This window comes from Symphalangus syndactylus, chromosome 3 (assembly GCF_028878055.3).
Source record: "Symphalangus syndactylus isolate Jambi chromosome 3, NHGRI_mSymSyn1-v2.1_pri, whole genome shotgun sequence".
Lineage (NCBI taxonomy): Eukaryota > Metazoa > Chordata > Mammalia > Primates > Hylobatidae > Symphalangus > Symphalangus syndactylus.
The window spans coordinates 136,774,889-136,792,122 of record NC_072425.2 but is presented as its reverse complement, the minus strand read 5'-3'; the positions used below and the strand labels follow the sequence as shown (position 1 = coordinate 136,792,122).

The 17,234-nt window shown below is 53.6% G+C and overlaps 1 protein-coding gene and 2 long non-coding RNA genes across 5 annotated transcripts in view; 1 reads left to right on the top strand and 2 right to left on the bottom strand.

Annotated features, from left to right (window-relative positions):
* The window catches only part of NECTIN1 (nectin cell adhesion molecule 1), a 96,488-nt gene that overhangs the window by 12,801 nt on the left and 66,453 nt on the right, over positions 1 to 17,234 (top strand). The gene's annotated exons all lie outside the window — the stretch shown is intronic.
* On the bottom strand, positions 170 to 6,786 carry LOC134736252 (uncharacterized). The gene is made up of 3 exons (XR_010120151.1): positions 6,599 to 6,786; positions 519 to 545; positions 170 to 203 (listed from the first exon to the last, which is right to left on the bottom strand). It is a non-coding gene; the product is annotated as an uncharacterized lncRNA (long non-coding RNA).
* On the bottom strand, positions 10,286 to 16,101 carry LOC134736251 (uncharacterized). Its single transcript, XR_010120150.1, has 4 exons — positions 15,184 to 16,101; positions 11,118 to 11,312; positions 10,713 to 10,892; positions 10,286 to 10,391 (listed from the first exon to the last, which is right to left on the bottom strand). It is a non-coding gene; the product is annotated as an uncharacterized lncRNA (long non-coding RNA).

The window sequence follows — 17,234 nt, the reverse complement described above, 5'->3', positions numbered from 1 at the left end:
GAAGGTCGGTCTTAGATCATTGTTTTGTCTACAGGGTCACAAACAACTGGTTTGACTATTTTTCCCCAAGAAATTGACTGAACCCAGTGGTTATTTTGGAGTCAAATGATCTCAGCCTTTTATGACTTACCTGTGTCAGTGGGTGTATCTGTCTTCTCTAAACAAGTTCCCCTAGCTGTACAATGGGATGAGATGATAAGAGTCTGGAAGGGACGAATAATGCATGTGGTGTGCTTAGCACAAGCAATAATTTGCTTGATCCAGAGAAAGTCTTTGCACCACCGGGCTGTTGTGAGCTACCACTCAGAGGGACTCCCAGTCTGGAGAAGGAGGGTCCGTTCCCTGGGGCTGGGGCAGCCAGGCCCAGGAACCCTCCTGGCTGTGCGTGTCCCAGAACGCTGTGCGGAGCCCCTCTGCTGGGCTCTTGTGACTTCTCCAGGGTGGTCAATGCAAGCAGGGTATGTCTTAGTCTCAGGACCCTGGGCTACTGGAGATCCCTCCCACCCCCAGATGATCACCTGGGCAGGTGCCTCCTGTGCTCCATTCTGAAAGGAAAGCAAGGGTTTCACTCAAGGTGCAGAATTCTGGCTGCCCTAAGTGCCCAGTGCCAGTCCCTGTAGGAATCCCACTGCCCTGGATGTGTTGTGGGAGAGGCAGACAGGTTCATCCCGGCATTCACTCAACATGTGCCAGGCACAGAGGTGGGAGCTGTAGACAGCAACAAACATAATATCCAGCCCAGCACTGCATGGCATCCACGCTCTGACCTCTGACTTCACACACAGCAGGTGACCCTTGAGGGTGTCAGCTCTTTCAGGCAGGAATGCTAGTCAGGTTGAGGCCTGGGTGGATGGTGGAGAGATGGAGCTACGGCCTTGTGGGTCAGGCCTCACTCTCCTTAAGCCATCCTGCTTGGACATGAAGGGACAGTGACACTAGGCAGGGGCCTGCATTCTCCTTCATTCTGCAAAGATGTGTTAAACACCTGAGCCCACCGGGGACAGTGGCTTATGCCTATAGTCCTAACACTTTGGGAGGCCCAGGCAGGTAGATAACCTGAGGTCAGGAGTTCAAGACCAGCCTGGCCAACATGGTGAAACCCTGTCTCTACTAAAAATACAAAAATTAGCCAGGCATGGTTGTGGGCGCCTGTAATCCCAGCTACTCAGGAGGCTGAGGCAGGAGAATCACTTGAACCCAGGAGGCAGAGGTTGCACTGAGCCAAGATCGCACCATTGCACCCCAGCCTGGGCAACAAGAGTGAAACTCCATCTTAAAAAAAAAATGAAAATAAAAAAATAACCTGAGCCCACTTGTTCCTCTCCCAGACCCAGGTCTGGAAAGAGCCTCCCAGCTGGGCCTGCAGCTGAAGGTACCTCCCTGCCCTGCAGGGGAAGGTGGAGAGGATGTCAGAGAATCCTGGAGTCTTAGCATTGGAAGGGAAATTAAATGCTGTAGCACCCCATTCACTTCCTAAAACCCCTAACCACATTCTGGCCTGTTGGTCATCCTCCAGCTGCAGCTGAATCTCTCCACTGACAGGGTACTCACCACCCTCCATGGAAGCCAGGACAGCCCTGACTGCCCCCAGCTCCCCCTTCCCCCTGAAGCTCCCACCCATTAGTGTTGGAATCGCATGGAGCTCACGTGATCCTGCAGGCATTTACAGACAGCTCGGCCCCTCCTGAGTCTCTCCTCTCCTGAGTCTCACACACCTCACCATCTCAGGTGGTCCCCTCAGATCCCCAGGAACAGCTTCAGATGTGGGCTGCCCCGCCCAGGGATGTCAGCCTAGGATTCCCAGCCGCCACAGCTGTCCCAGATCTAGGAGGAGGCAGTGTGGGTGGGCCCTCCAAGCTTCCCCACCTCCCTCTATCCCTTTCCCACCCCCCACCCCCTTCCCACCCCTGTTTTCCTTAGGATTAATGATAAATTTCAGTGAAAGATCCGCTTATCTCCAGTAGGAATTAAGGAATTAAGTTGACGATGGGGAGAGAGGGGACTGGGAGAGGGAGCATATTGCAGAGGGTCAGGATGCAGAGGGACCGTGAGCAGGGCAGGACAGGGCAGGGGATGGCGAGGATGTGGAGCAGTCCCTCTGCCTGCATCAGTTCACCCTGGGATGGGCTGGGCTGCGCTCCCCACCTGCCTGCACCGTCATGGGGGATGGATGTGGGGCTGCTTGGGGATGGGCGTAGTGACTTGTGGAAGGAGGTGCATCACAGGGATCCTGCAGGTGGGGTGATCTGGCAGCCTCCCGTGTCACCTGTTGGTGCTTCATGCCATGGTGCAGCGGCTCTGTGGCATGTCATGGCCCTGGGAGGGCGAGCCACGGCATGTGGCAGGGTGAGGCGCCCCGCTGTTGGCATTAGGATACAGAGGCACATTCTGCAGTTGGAAGTCCGGGGGCCACCACCCCACAGGTGGCTCATGAGTACCATCCAGGCACTAACACAACCCCCAGGCAGGCCCTGGCTGCCCCTCAAAAGGGGCCCACCCCAGAGGCTGCCGCTCCTGCCTCTGCTTCTTTGATGGGACTGACTGAGTTGGGGTTCCTGCAGCAATGGCTGAAGGAATCTCTCACCCCTGGAGAATCTGAGCTTCGATATATCCTCAGAGCAACTCAGAAGCCTCTGTCCTGAATACCAAGGGGGGCCACTCAGGGTCTGCAGCATCCCTTGCCCCTAAAGCCCAGGAGACTGTTTAGGGTTTCTCCCCAAGTCCCCAGGCTTACTGCTCCTTGGCACCCCCCGGGCATCAGACGTCTCACTGGCAAGCAACGCCGGGCCCAGGACTGCAGCCCCAAACGGTGCCTCCCCTCGCTAAACTCTGAGGCTAACCCAGGAGAGATGAGAGCTGCCCTCCAGAGGGTGGGGGCTGAGGAGGTGAGAAGTGAAGACTGGGTGGGCCAGAGGACATGACTGCCCCTCAGGTCAGCCAGGCCAAGCTTTGCCTGCCCCAAATAAGTTTCAATCACTGCGGTCCCATTCTTTCCTGACACCCCCAAGGCTGGGAGTAGGGGTTGGTGTTCAGTAGCAGCAGCCACCAGGGCACCTGGAGATAAGAGGAGATAAGGGCAAGGCTGGGCGGAGACAGTCACAGTCAGGGGTAAGGGTGGGGAGGGGGCAGGGGAAGGGGGCTCAACACTCAGGAAGCTAGGGGAGGCCAGGAATTGGGGCCTCAAGTCCAGGAGTCGAACTAGTTAATAATTAGTGACTCTGGTTAATAAATCATGGATGGTTTTTTTTCTCCTAATTTCAGCTTCTCCTTCTACCCCACAACCCTAGAGATCTTTCTAGGCTCTGCCCAGGCCTCAGAAAGGGAGCCCCCACACCTACCCCTGCCCTGGGCTGTCACCTCCCAGGCAAGATTCACCCTCTGTCCCTCCACAGCCCTCCATAGGCCTCTGCCCCCTCCCCCAGCTGGTTTCTGGTCTCCCAAGCCAGCGTGGTGTTTAATCTCCAAGAGAGATTAGTGACCTGCTTTCGCCGCCCTCCCCCACAGGCTGCTTGGATGCCCCTAAATATCCCCTGCTGGAAGGGCAGGCCCCCATGGCCACCCAGAGAGCGCCTCCAGGTGCCCTCCTTGACAGTGCCACCCGCCCCATCCATTGACCCACTTGGTTGCAGGCCCTTTCTGCTGGCCAGAAGGTGTCATGGGGCACCCTGTGGGTAACTGCCCAAATGCTTCAGGTGAGGTCAGTCAACAGATGTTCCTTGGGCATCTACTGTGTGCCAGGCACTATGTGTCAAGAAAAAAATACTTTAAGCAACTGGAATTGAGGTTAAAGGCTGATGCACGTGAGCGGGGACCTGAAGACCGGGTGACTCCAGGACTGGCAGTTTAGGGTAAGGAGAAAAGGGGACACTGGGCATTTTTCATCTCTAACTCCGGGATGCTTCCGTTAAAGGTCAGGCCGTTTTCCGGGTTTCTGTCCCTTTTGCAAGATTGCACCAAGGGCAGAGATCTGCTTTTGTAAGGCTTGTGGTGGTCAGGGAGAGGGAGGGAGGAAGGAAAGGGGAAAGGGGTTGCCTCCTTCCCCTTTTTTTGAAGGTTTTGAAGTTTCCCTCTTTTTGAAGGGTTGAGGCAAAATAATGAGGGGTCCCTCTCCCGTCCTAAACCTTGCACGTGCTGGGGCTGAGAGTACAGTAGTGATGGATGAACTGGCCTCAAAACAGGTGAGGCCCCTGTCTCCCAAGTGATCTTTGCACAAAGCCCCCAGAGATTTACTTAGGTGATTAAACTATGCCCAGGGCTATGGTGGAGACACGGGGGCCTGAACTGGGGGAGGGGAGAAGAGGCTTCTCTGGGACCGTGGCCTTGATTCTGAAACCTGGAGGCTGAGAACGAGTGGGCTGGGACATGACCAGGACAGCCAAGGAAGACCCAGCCATGAGCATGCCTGGAAGAAAACCAGCGCCTCCGCGGCCTGTGGACTGGGACTTGAAAAGAACAACCCCGCAATCTGTTCTCTCTGATTTCGCCTGACCTGTGCGCAGTCCAAGCCCAACTTGTCCAGAGCCACCCTTGTCCTCTTCTTCCCAAGACACAGCCCTCCCTGGGCTCTTCCCATTTCTGTGATGAAAGCCCAGTTCTGCTGTGCACTGGAGCCGTGGCTCCCTCCTTCACCCCTGCCTCTGATTTGCTGTGAGTTCTTATCCCATTTCTGCAGGACCCCTCCCCAATCCTAGCACCACCACCGCCATCCAGCCATTCCCGTGCAGGGTGACAATAAAAAGTGTCCTCAGACATTGCTGAATGTTCCCTGGAGGACAAGAGCACCCCAGTTGAGAAAACACTGGTCTAGGCCTTCACTGCAACCAGCCTCTTCTTCCAAAACTACTTTTCCACTGACTGCTCTACACTCCCACAACTTTACATGGATCTATTTTAGGTTCCAGTCAAAATAAACTGCTCCTAGCTTCTCCAGTGCACTCCTCGGCCTTGGCTCCTGATGATGGCTGAGCCCCAACACACCCACCTGTGAAATGCGAGGCTCCCAGACACCAGCCCCCCTTCCCCTTCTGTGTTATTTAGTATTTACTTTCTCTCCTCCGCTCACCCAGCACCTGAGCTCTTTGAAGGATAGGACCCAGCCTTAAAATCTCTGCAGACCCTAGCTCAGTGCCTTGCACACAGTAGGTGTCCCATAAATGTACAGTAAACCGATGGGAACTGGCTGGCTTCACAACCCTGATAAGCTGTGAGGTTTCCTTCTCCATGCCTTTTTTTTTTGAAACAGAGTCTCACTCTGTTGCCCAGGCTGGAGTGCAGTGGCACGATCTCAGCTCACTGCAATCTCTGCCTCCTGGGTTCAAGCGATTCTCCTGCCTCAGCCTCCCAAGTAGCTGGGATTACAGGCACCCACCACCATGCCTGGCTAATTTTTGTATTTTTAATAGAGATAGGGTTTCACCATGTTAGTCAGGTTGGTCTCGAACTCCTGACCTCAGGTGATCCACCTGCCTCAGCCTCCCAAAGTGCTAGGATTACAGGCGTGATCCACCATGCCCAGCCTCCCATGCCCCTTTCTTTCTGGTTTTTTTTTTTTTTTTTTTTTTTGGCAACCCTATTTAACCCCCATGCCAAGAAAGGAAAACTTCTGATGCTTCCCTTTTACTTGACACCTCCCCTCCCATCTCATTTTGTTTGCAGTAAACAAAATAATCTTTTTTCCATTTGCTCAACATTTATAAGCACCAGGAAGGTCTGCGGTTATGTGTGTGTGAAGTTGTGCGTGGATGTGTGGATTGACAGGCGGGCGCTGTGTGATGGCATGGTTCATTGTGTGGGGTGTTCGTGTTTGAGTCAGAAATTATACTCTCCACACCAGGACTTGTATGGGGTCTTATCTCCCATGAACTCCTCTATACTTCAAACTCCTCTCACACTGGGCTTATCCCCTCCATAAGCTCTGAACTTTGAGTCCACCATGCCTTTGCTGTTCCTGTCTCCTCTGCCTGGAGGACCCTACTTCACCAGCTGGCAAACTCCTACTCATCCTTCAAAGCCCAGTGAAATTTTACCTCCTGTGGGACACCTCTTGTTTCTCTAATTCTCCTCCCCACATTCATCATTTCTTCCCTGTATCATCATGGCACTTTGTGAACAGTCCTACCATAGCAGTGATCATGTGAGTGACTTTATCCTGTGTCCTTGATATCCTTCACATGCATACACACGCATGCAGTGTGTGTGTTTGTGTGCGTGAGTTTATAGCCCTACTGGCAGGCACTTGGTAGATTCTTAATACTTATTTATTAAGTAAATGAGAATAAATTGCTTTCTTGGTTTTCCAAAGCATTTTCTTTGTACTGCGTTAGAGGAATGTGTCTGTGCAGTGACTCTGCCTGACCTTCCTGCACTGCTGCCGCGTTCCTGAGCATGTCGACCTGTGTGCATACCGCAGCGTTCAGCTGCACATGTGTGCTTGGGTGTGCGTGTGTGCGTGCATGTGGCTCTGTTTCAGCGCTTCTGTAAATGGAAAGCTGTGGCTGCCCCTCCCCAAGCTGACATTCCCTCAGCACCACGCCCCCACCTTTGAGGATTGAAGGGGTGACTGGGTGGTGACCTCCCCCAGGCAGCTTTCTCTACCCACCTGATGTCCCCTCCAAGAACGGTGACCCAGGGTTTCCCGTCCATCCTGGGGGCTGAGCTCTCTGCAGCCTCGTCATATCACACTCCCTTCCTTATCCATCTCTGCCCTGTTTAATTGGAATTTGGCTAGTGGAGACCATCTGTTCTATTCCGGCCTGTTTCCATGACAACCAAGTGGCTTGAGACTGAGGTTTGTGGTGAGAGAAGTGGCCTGGGGGATGCTGGGAAAAACCAGCTAGGTCCTCCCCCTCAAACCCGCTCCGCCTCGCCCTGCCCTCTCTCCACAAACCCAGAGTTAAAGCTGTTCCCTGCCTGAGAGTTGGGGAGTCCCCGAGCATCACTCTCCTCTCCCAGCCCCCAGCCCCAGTCTTTCCCAGGCTCCTTTCAGGCTTCCCACACGGGGCTCCCCTCCCTCCCCGCTTCCATTCAAGAGCACCTTCTGCCCTTACAGACTAGGGAGCTAGCCCTTCCCTTCCCCAACCCCTGAACCTCCACCCCTGGAAGTGAGTGCTTCCTCACAGCCTGGTTACAGACGCTCAGGGCCCTACAGAAAGGACTCTTTAGAGGGTAGTCTCGGCTTCCTCTGCACCCCTGCCCCTGCAGGCTCTCCCCTGGCCCCAGGTAGCAGAGTGGCCCAGGCAAGTGTGTGGCAGACAGAGGCACCCTGGGCCTGGATGTGGAGCTGGTGATCCCAGATTCTCAGGGGCTGAGACAGGTCCTGGTACACTGGGGGTATGAGTGAGGGGGTCTCTTATTTCTGAACAGACAGTTCTGTTTTCACGGTGTTATTTTCTGCCCTAATTTCCGCATCTATGGCAAAGCCTCTTCGTGCCTGTTCTATTACCAAGGGACCCGCCTGTCTTCAAAAATAGGTGGTGTGGCTTGTCAGGTGACCGTCTGTCGCTCTGGTCCTAGGCATCTCATGCAGGATATGTGCGATATGTTGGCTACGTGGGCGGGCGTGGGGGGTGGAGTGTCTCAGGATCTCTCCGGTGCCCCCTCCCCCAGCAAAATCAGTCCTGGGCAGAATCAGTCCTGGGCAGTCCTGAGGAGGGAAGCTGAGTCTTAGACTTCAGAAGGCCGGTGCTCTTAGCAGCTGCGCTGAGCCGTGGGACCCCAGGGCCCCCACGCTTGGGGGTGCTGCTGGCTTGCAGAGGTCTTCTGGTAGCCTACTTGTCTCCAGCCTAGCTGTGCCATCATCCATCCTTCTTCATGTGCCTCTTTTCTTCTTTTGTCTTTGTTGAGATATAATTCGCAAACCACAAAATTCGCCCTCCTAAAGTATACGATTCAGTGGCTTTAGTATATTCACAGGGTTGTGCAGCCATCTAATCCACAGCATTTTCATCACCTCGAAAAGGACCTCGGTATTCATTAGCAGTCACTCCCCATTTTCCCTCCCCCAGCCCCTGGCAACCACTCATCTACTTTCTGTGTCTATGGATCTGCCTATCCTGGACATTTCATATAAATGGAATCATACAGTATGTGGCCTTTTGTGACTGACATCTTCTACTTAGCATTCCACATGCCTCTTTCCAAAGCACAGATGTGACCATGTCACCACTTTGCTTAAAAGGCGTCAGTGGCTCCCAGTTGCCTACAAGGTGAAGTTCAGACCCTCATCTAATACAAAGCCCTTTTACAATTGGCTCCTACCTTGCTTTCCATTCACCCTGTATTCCCCTCTCCTCTGCCCCAAATATCCAGGGCTTTCGCCACATCCAAGCTTTTAAAGACACTTTTTCCTCTTTTCCTCTTCCCCTCCTGTTCCCTCCCCCCCACGCCCCGTCTGTCTGTCTATCTCTGTCTCTGTCTGTCTCAAGGACTCCTGCTTATCCTGCAGGAGCTAGCTAAAAAATCTCACATCTTCTGTGGCGCCTCCATCACCTTCAGACAGAATCACTCCCCCTTCTGAGCTCCCATTGCTTTGGGTTTGTATTTTTCAGAAACAAACAAAAACTGCGTTTATCACTCAGTCATTATTTGTTTTCATGTCTGGGGCCCCTGCTAGACAGAGCTTTTAAGGCAAAAGAAAATGTCTTAGTCTTTCTTATTCCTCCACGCTCCTACCTCTTGCCACTACCACTGTCACTTTCACCCAAAAGATGCCAGCACCATGCTTGACACATTGTATAGGTGTGGTAATGCTTCGTGAATTAAAGCAGGGGTAGAAGAGTGTCGAGGTGATGGATAGTCCAGCCCTGATTTGATATTTTGATACCTGCCTTACAATGTGTAATTATCAAATCAGGGCTGGGATCTCGTGTACCCCCAAAATATGTACAACTATGATATATCAATTAAAAATCCAAAAAAATAAAAGCAAGGAGAAGAACCAGAGACAGTAGATTTAATCTGAGAGAGGCAACCCTATAGAGGAACCTGGAGGAAGGAGAGGATTCCGCAACTTGGCGTAGCAGGGACATGGTGGGGTATGACTGGACCTGGGAACTGCCTACATGGGCAGTTGGAGTGGGGAGACGGTGGGGAGGGGTCGTTCACCCCATTCGACAGCCTTGTGGAGTGTCATGGTGGTCACTAGCATGAGAGATGGAGTGGAAGGTTTGGCAGGGGTGGGAGAATGGGGAACGGCCATAAAAGAGAAGGTGCAGGTGACCTTTAGCAAGAAAAGGGGAGTGGTGAGTACAGGGGAGGGTGATCCCAGCAGACAGAACCGCTTGTGCAAAGGCCCCAAGGCAAGTGAGAGCCAGTGCATAAAAGACCCAGGAGTGGAGCCCAGCATGGGGTGGGGAGAGAGTGCAGTGGTGAGGTTGGGCTGGTGGAGTGAGCAGCAGCCTGGTCACGCAGAGAGCTTTAAGACAAGGCGAGGGTGGTGGCCCTTACACCTGTGTCTGATGAAAACCTCCCTGTCCTTCAAGGGTCACTTAAGGATGAATGGCGTTTCCCTGTCTACCCCAGCCAGCAGGGGCAGTAGTGGGCCTACTTCCTTTGCCAGATGGAAGCTACCAGAAGGCAAATGATAGATTCTAACCCCTCTCCTTCCTCACCCAGCTCCAGGGGGAGAATTGAGGGACAGGGGCAGATTTGGGTTCCCCGCCACGTACTAGCTTTGTGCCCTTGGACGCCCTACACCAACACTCTGGTCCTCAGTTTCTTCCTTGAATACTGACCCATTGAGGACAAAAGTGGGATAATGATATAAACCTAGAGGGAGTTCATGAGGATTAAATAAGATAATATATACAAATGCTCTGAAAGGGCTGTGCCAGCATTTATTCTCCTGTGTGCTGTTAGGACAAGGTGACAAGGAAGGAAGCAGAGGCCCAGGGTCTACAGTTTGAAGGAATCACCAAGGCCCCTGCCCTCTTTTGTGCTGTTTGATGACATTTCCAAGCGATTAGAAGCCCTGGTGGGGGCAATATCATGCTGTTTATTTGAAATCGACTTGAAAGCAATCAATACTATATTTTCTGGGGGGAAACACAAATGTAGCCTCCACCCTTACTCCAAGGGTGCAATGTGTGCAGAGAGAAGATACAGTGGCGCCTGGCTAGGAGGTCCCTCCCTCTTCCTAGGCAACCAGCAGTTGTCAGAGCAAAGGAAAATGGGTCCTTCCTGGTGCTGGGGGGTGAGTTGGTGTGGGCCTAAAGCTTTCTCCACTCGGAGTTACAGGAGCCACTGGCCCTCCCCACTGTGGGACCCAGTTCCCAAGGAGGGTGCCAAACAGACCTTCTGCCCCTACAAAAACAAACCTGTCTAATTGCCTTTAATCTTGGGCTGTCGGTCCGCTGGTGTTGGTGCTGAATAGTAAGAGGAGATCATATCTTTCCCTTTGAGTGAAAAGTTATTTGATCTCTGTGTGTCAGAGGAAAGCCTGTGCCCAGGGAAGAGGTGGGGACGGAAGGGGAAGGTGGAAGAAGAGAGGAGCAAGGGCCTGGCTGGCGGCCGAGGGGAGGCTGCAGCTGAGGGCTTTATTTCTCCCAATAACAATCATAAATAAAGGGGAACAAGCATCTCTCTTGTCTTGGCTCAAGGCCATTGTTTTGTGCAGGGCTTCCTCTTCACCCCTGCCCCTCCCCGCCTCCCTCTCAGCCCAGGATGGGAAGACAGCTTGTCTGCAGGGAGAGGGAGCGGGCTGCCAGCTGTCTCACCTGGAGGGGTGGGAGAGGAGGCCTCCATAGACCTTGATGCAGCCTCTGCCCTGCCTCTGGCCTTGGGGCTCCCTCCTCAGCTCCGCAGGGGCCGCGAAGATGCCCCAGACGATTGCAGTCACCTCCACCAGTCTCCCGGCCTGCGCTCCCTCCTGTTCATTCTCAGCAGTTGTCAGTGGTCTTGTTAAAACAAAGCTGGGTCACAGATCTCATACCTCTACTCACGGCCTCCAACAGCACAGTCCAGCTCAGGGGAGAGGCCTGGCCCCTGCATCAGTCTCCTCTGTCTAGCTACACCGGCCACAGTTACCAGACGCTTTCCAGCCGCAGGGCCTTTGCACCTGCTCTCTGCTGCCTGTGCCTGGAATGTCTCCTCCCAGGTGGCCACATGGTTGGCTTGCTCACCTTGTTTTGTTCTTTGCTCAAATGTCTCCTTTCTCAGTGAGATCTTCTCTGGACATCTTTGATCTAAAATTAATTAATCCTACACACATTTTATCTTCTTTATTGTCTGGTTGCCATTGCTAGAACATAAGTTCCATGAAGATAGAGAATGTTTTCTGCTTTGTCCAATGCTGTATGCCTGGGACCTAATAGGTACTGAATGACAACAGGAATATTTTAATAAATGAATACCCTAATGGACAGCTGCTGCCTCCTGTGCCTGCACACCCTGTTTCTGCACGCAGTCACATGAAGTCTCCCTGAAATTCCTGCTCATGAAGGCCTAATCTCGAGCCCTGCCTGGCCAGCACACATTGCATCTCCCTTATGGTTTCACCCTGGCCTGTGATGTGGGCTGGCCTCCCATAGAGCCTTATCATCCTGCAGAGCTTTATGGCATCTACACACTTCTCTCACCTTATCTTCCTAGTGCTCTCTGAGGTCAGGACTATCATCCTGGTTTACATTTGAGAAAAGAAAGTTCAGAGGTTAATGACTAATTTGCTTGAAAATATGACCACATGTAAGTGGCAGGGCCGGGACTCAAACCGGATCTTAGCCAGAAATGTCCCCTTGCTGCCCCAGGTCCGAGGACACCTGATTCCCCATCCCTGGCGTGCGCAGTCATGGCTGAGCTCTCAGCCCTTTTTCTGCATCTGCTCACCTGCCTGGAGAGAGCCTACCGGGGTGGAGTGGGGCATTCTCACCGCCACCAAGGCCTGCCTCATACCCCACAGAGGAGAGGGAGACTCATTCTGAGCCCTCCCAAAACTTAGTAAACCAAGTTACACATGGGGCAGTAGAAGCTGGGAGCATCCAATGGACCTCTTCCTACCCTCAGGCGAGGGGCTGAAATCCACAGCATCTTTCCGGGAAGCCCTTCCCTCCAGCTCTGGGCTCTCCATTTCAAGAAACATGGTGGTGGGCTGGGCACAGTGGCTCATACCTGTAATCCCAGCACTTTGAGAGGCCGAGGCGGGTGATCACTTGAGGTCAGGAGTTCTAGACCAGCCTGGCCAACATGAACCCTATTTTTACTAAAAATACAAAAATTAGCTGGGTGTGGTGGTGGGTGCTTATAATCCCAGCTACTTTGGGGGTTGAGGCATGAGAATTGCCCGCCTGGGAGGTGGAGGTTACAGTGAGCCGAGATTGCAGCACTGCACTCCAGCCTGGGCGACAGAGTGAGACTCCATCTCAAATACAAAAAAAGGAAACACTGGGGTGGTCCTGGATGTAGACCCAGAAGGAGGAAGGGGACAGCCCCTGCCCGCAGGTTCGTGTGCAGGAAAATGATGGTGGGGTATGAGGGGTGCACCCAGCTATGTGACCTTGGGTGAGCCTTCTGAGGCAGCTCCTTGCCCAGAGAACCGTGTTCCTGGGTTAAGCTGGGGAGATTTGCCAGGAGGAGCCATTGTCTTGGAGAAGAGGTGGCAAAAAGGCACACTAAGGCATACTCCGAGTGTGACAGGATGGGCATGATAAAGGCCACCCTCTCCCTGTGGCGCCGCTCCTGAGCACCTGTGTGCCAGTTCCGAGCCCAGCACCCTGGATGCAGTGGAGTTGACAGGCTGAACGGGCTGAGCCGTGCATCTCATTACTCTAGCAATAAGCTACCTTGCATTTTCCATGATCAATCCTTTTGGGATCTCATGAAGAGTGTGGGTGGCAGAGGACTTTACCAATAATCCAGGGTGATGGAAATTCAGGGTATGAAGCAGACAGGAGGCTCTTTGCTAACGTGGGCCGGGTGTGCTTTCACGAAAGAGCGTCAGCCTCGTCATCGGGAGACCTGCCTCAGCCACTTGCGGCTCAGGTCACCTCAGGCACTCCCTGGCCTCAATTTCCTTATCTATACAGCAAGTAGGTTGGGCTTGTTGCTCCTGGGGAGCTGTTGGAGTCTCCTGGCCCATCCTGGGTACACAGGGGATCTTTGTGGGACCAGCTACTATAATCCTACCACTTGGACAAGTCCAAGGCAAACACCAAGAAGGGTACAAGACAGCGTGGTATTGTGACTTCTGAGGGCCAGCCAGCCTGTGAGCTCTGGAGATGCCTGACTGCCCCTTGCTGAAAGACATTTATCTGTCCCTTTGGTGCCAGCATGAAGGCCCTTCCTGACTACTTGGGCCTCCAGCACGTGGGACACAGAGTGGGGCCAGGCAGAAGAAACTCATGGTCAGATCCTCTGCCAGGAGCATTTCTCAAACCCACGTGGGTCCCAACCCTTCCCACTGGAGCTGGGGAAGCTTTGAGGCACCTTGGCCTCCTGGTCATGCTGTGTGTCAGTCACCTCCTAATTGTTGATCACCTCCCATGTGCAGGCCCTGGGAGGTCCTGGGCATCAGCTTTGAGCAAAACAGGTGCCATGCATGTTCTCATGGAGCTCACAGGCTGGTGGGGGCCAGACACTGAATATGCTTTTTAAGTGTGGCAAAGGCCTGAGCCTGGTGGGAACATAGAACAAGGGTGGTTTAACCCATACTGGGGGACAGGAATGCCTCCCAGGGTCAGGGATGTTACTCAAGGCATGAAGAATGAATGGGCCATGGAGAAAGAGGAAAAAAAAAAAAAAGGAAGAGACCCTGGGAAGGCCCTGCATCTGCCAAAGGTTTGGGGGCCACAGCACCAAAAGCTACCATCTACTGAGCAGTCCTGTGCCAGGGTCAGCTCTCAGGGCTTTGCTTATAGAGCTTTATTTATTCTTCCCTACAGCCTTTGAGGGAGTGATTATTCTCTCTCCATTTTTATAGATGAGAAAAAGAAGTCACAGAGCTTGCAAGTGGCAGAGCTGGGATTTGAACCCAGGAGCCTGGAGTCAGAGGCTTCTCTGCTGTATAACTAGAGAGAATGGGGATCTTCAGTAAATGCCCCTGGTGAGGTGTAGGACTAGAGGGAGGCAAGTGGAAGGGCCAGGCTAGGCCCAACCAGAAGCAGAAGGAACAATCTGCTTCTTCCCAGCAGCAGAGTTAGCCTAGCAGTACACAGATGGCCTCGGCCACAGCCCTGGACTCGCCTTGATGGCATCTGGTGGTGGCTGACCCACTCCCAGGCTCTGTATCAAAAGGCTTAGGGAAATGGACTTGCTCTTCAGCAGAAGGGATCGAGATGAAACCACAGGACGAATTTCCCAGCTGTCATGACCATACGCTATTAAAACAGGCAGCCGAGGGAGGTGGAGGCCCTGGTGGGAAAGGTTAATGCTTTGGTTGCTCAGAGCTGCTGGAGAGGTGAGTGGGGCAGGGGGAGGTCCAGGATGACCCCTCCAGTGTCTAGAGATGAGATCACGTCATACAGATCAAAAACACTGTCCCACAGGAAGAGGGCACTGTCAGCTGTCCCCAGGCTGGTGCCACCCTCTTCCTGGGACCCTGTCTGCCCCAGCCCTGCCATCGGACTTCATTAAATTGCATTTTCCCAGAGCAGGGCAGGCCGGTGACAGAATGAGTCAACGCCAGCTTGCTACAACTGTCGCCCCTGGAGCCGGCGGGCATAGAGGGAGATAATTGGGAGTGGTTTGACAGCTTAATGTCTGGGGCTGGCTTCCTGGAGCAGTGGAGGGATAGGGATGGGGCGGGAGCCAGTGAGGAGGAGGCAGGTGGATTTGGGCTGCCCCTGTCTTCAGATTGACCACCCCCCACCACCTTTCCCCTCCATTTCCCTAGCAGCAGCTTGTTGGGCAGGAAAATAAAGCACCGGGAAGGAAATGAGATCTGGAGAATAAATTAGGCTTTCTTTATTAATTTGTCAGAACTAATTAACATCTCCCCTAGGTTTGTCTCCTCTCCAGATGCCCCCTAGAGCCAGGAGGAAGGGAAGAGTCTGGGAGAGGCCAGGTTTGGGCTTTGGAATCCCAGCCCTGGCCTCTCCCCACAATACCAACCCCAGAGCAGAGAAGGACTGAAGAGGTGTCACTCAAAGGGGGTCTGTGGTCCCATTCTAGGGACTGCAAGCTGAGAGGGCCCCCACAATGCATTTTGTCCACTTGCCTAGGGTTCTGAGCCCCAGACACCCCTTGGCATTTTACCTCTCTGTGTTTGTGTCACTTCCATGAAACAGAGTCAGTGCCCACCTCATTCAGAGTTGGTGGGAGGATGGCCTGCGACAAGCACTGCTCAGAGAAAAGTCAGCTGTCATTATTTTGAGAGACAGAACTTCAGTAAAGCTCTGGAAGGTTCTCAGAGTTCTTTCATACTCATGAGGTCACTTTGGTTTGACCCTAGCAATAATCCCAAGAGCTATAAGAATCTATAATTGGTGTTCCCATTTCACAGATGACACAGCTTAGGCACAGAGCAGTTACATATGTTACGAGGCCACACAGCGAATGGCTGGCAGTGGCAGGATCAGCGCTTAGCTGAGCAAGCACCCTGCTCCCCAGCCTCCCCTCCTGAGCACACACCCGTACCCCCACATCTGCCCCACTGCAGAGACCTGACTCACGGCTGGGAGTCTCACTTACTAACAGACGCCTCACTTCCTGGGTGTAAGTTCAAGGTCTCAGCCCAGGAGACACCCTAAGCCACAGAAGCTCCAGTGCTACTGTGGGCTGCTCTTTGACTTGGGCAAGAGCCTGGATTTGTTTCGCAGAGTTGGTGCCTTTTCTCATATAGTCCCCCATCCCAGAAAGGGGCCCAGCCCTGGTTTCAGAGCGTCACCAGCTCTAAGAAGCACCCCTCAACAGGCGCAAGAGGCCCTTGACAGAGCCACACCTTGCATACAACACCTTGAAGGGTTGCAAAATCCATTCTGTTTCATATCCCGCCATGCTGCAGTCACATCCTAGAGGTTTCATTTCCGCTGAGCTACAGGACCCTGGGAACGTGGAAGTGAACACTCCCCACCCACCGTCCCATCCCCAGGCCTGAGAGCTTGTTGCCTTCCACACCGGCAGCCTGTTGGAGGGTGGCTGCAGAGCAGAGACCCCTAGACTGGCCAAGCCAGAGGGAACCTGAAGGAAGGATCAACTGAGCAGCCTTCCTGTGTTTTAAATGAGGAAACTGAGGCTTGGAAAGAGAAAGCCACACAGTTCACTGGCTCTTGGCAGCATCAGTATGAGTACCTGGGTCTCTGACTCCCAAGCCAGGCCCCTTTCATGAACTAGGTGTCCAGACTTGACAAATGACATTGTAACTAAGTGAATTTGTCCCATTAGGGACTCTCAGAGCCAAGAACGGGCAACCTTCCAGGGTAGGTGGGGTGTATGCCAATGGTGTCAGACCAAAGGTCAGCGTCCAGTGTTAGGTCACACCACACCCCCTCCCTGCCTCAGTGACCACAAGGGCAGATTCTCCCCAGGCCTCCTGGCAAAACCCTCAGGCAGGCCCTCACCCCAGCAGGAGACATAGGGTCCTGTTTCAGGGCCTCGAATCATGAACAGGGTTGTAGCTACAGTGCTTCTTCTCCAGTAACATGGTTCCCTCTCCAGAGTTTGTTTCATCTGATGGTCTCCCCAAACCTCAGGGGCTGGGCTGGTAGTGGTTCCCACTGTAAGAGGGGGAACAGAGACCCAGAGAGGCTGTGATTTTTCGACAGAGCTAGGGCTGGAAAGCAGCCCTGTCCTCTGAGGTCTTGGAGAGAAAGGGTGAGCTGGTGGGGTACACACTACACTTGGAGTCAGGAAACCTGGGTTTGAATCCTGGCTCTGCCACTAACCGTGACCTTGGCAATCCCAAATGCTGCTTAGTCTCGATGTCTTCAGCCGTCTCCTAACACCTGCCTCGGAAGGCTGAGGACTTCATGAGCACTCCAGGGAATGCACCCAAGCGTCTTTCAAAAGGCCCTACCCCAGGCTCCTGCCACTCTTCCTTGCATGTTTGTGGGTGATGAGGGAGCAGGCAGAGATGGAACGGACCCTCCAGTCATCCTGTGACTCCAGCCAGGCCTCGAGGCCCAGCCACGCCTGCCCGCCAGAGGGGCCAGAGTGCAGGGGTGGGGCGGGCCGCTGGGACGGGGGCCTCTGCTCTCCAGGACTCGGGGCTGGGCATTGACAGAGCTGGGTGTGGCTGGCCTGGGGAGAAGGACGCAGGGAGAGGGAGGAGCTGGGCTAGTTGGCGTCTGCTGGCCAGCCGTGGGAAA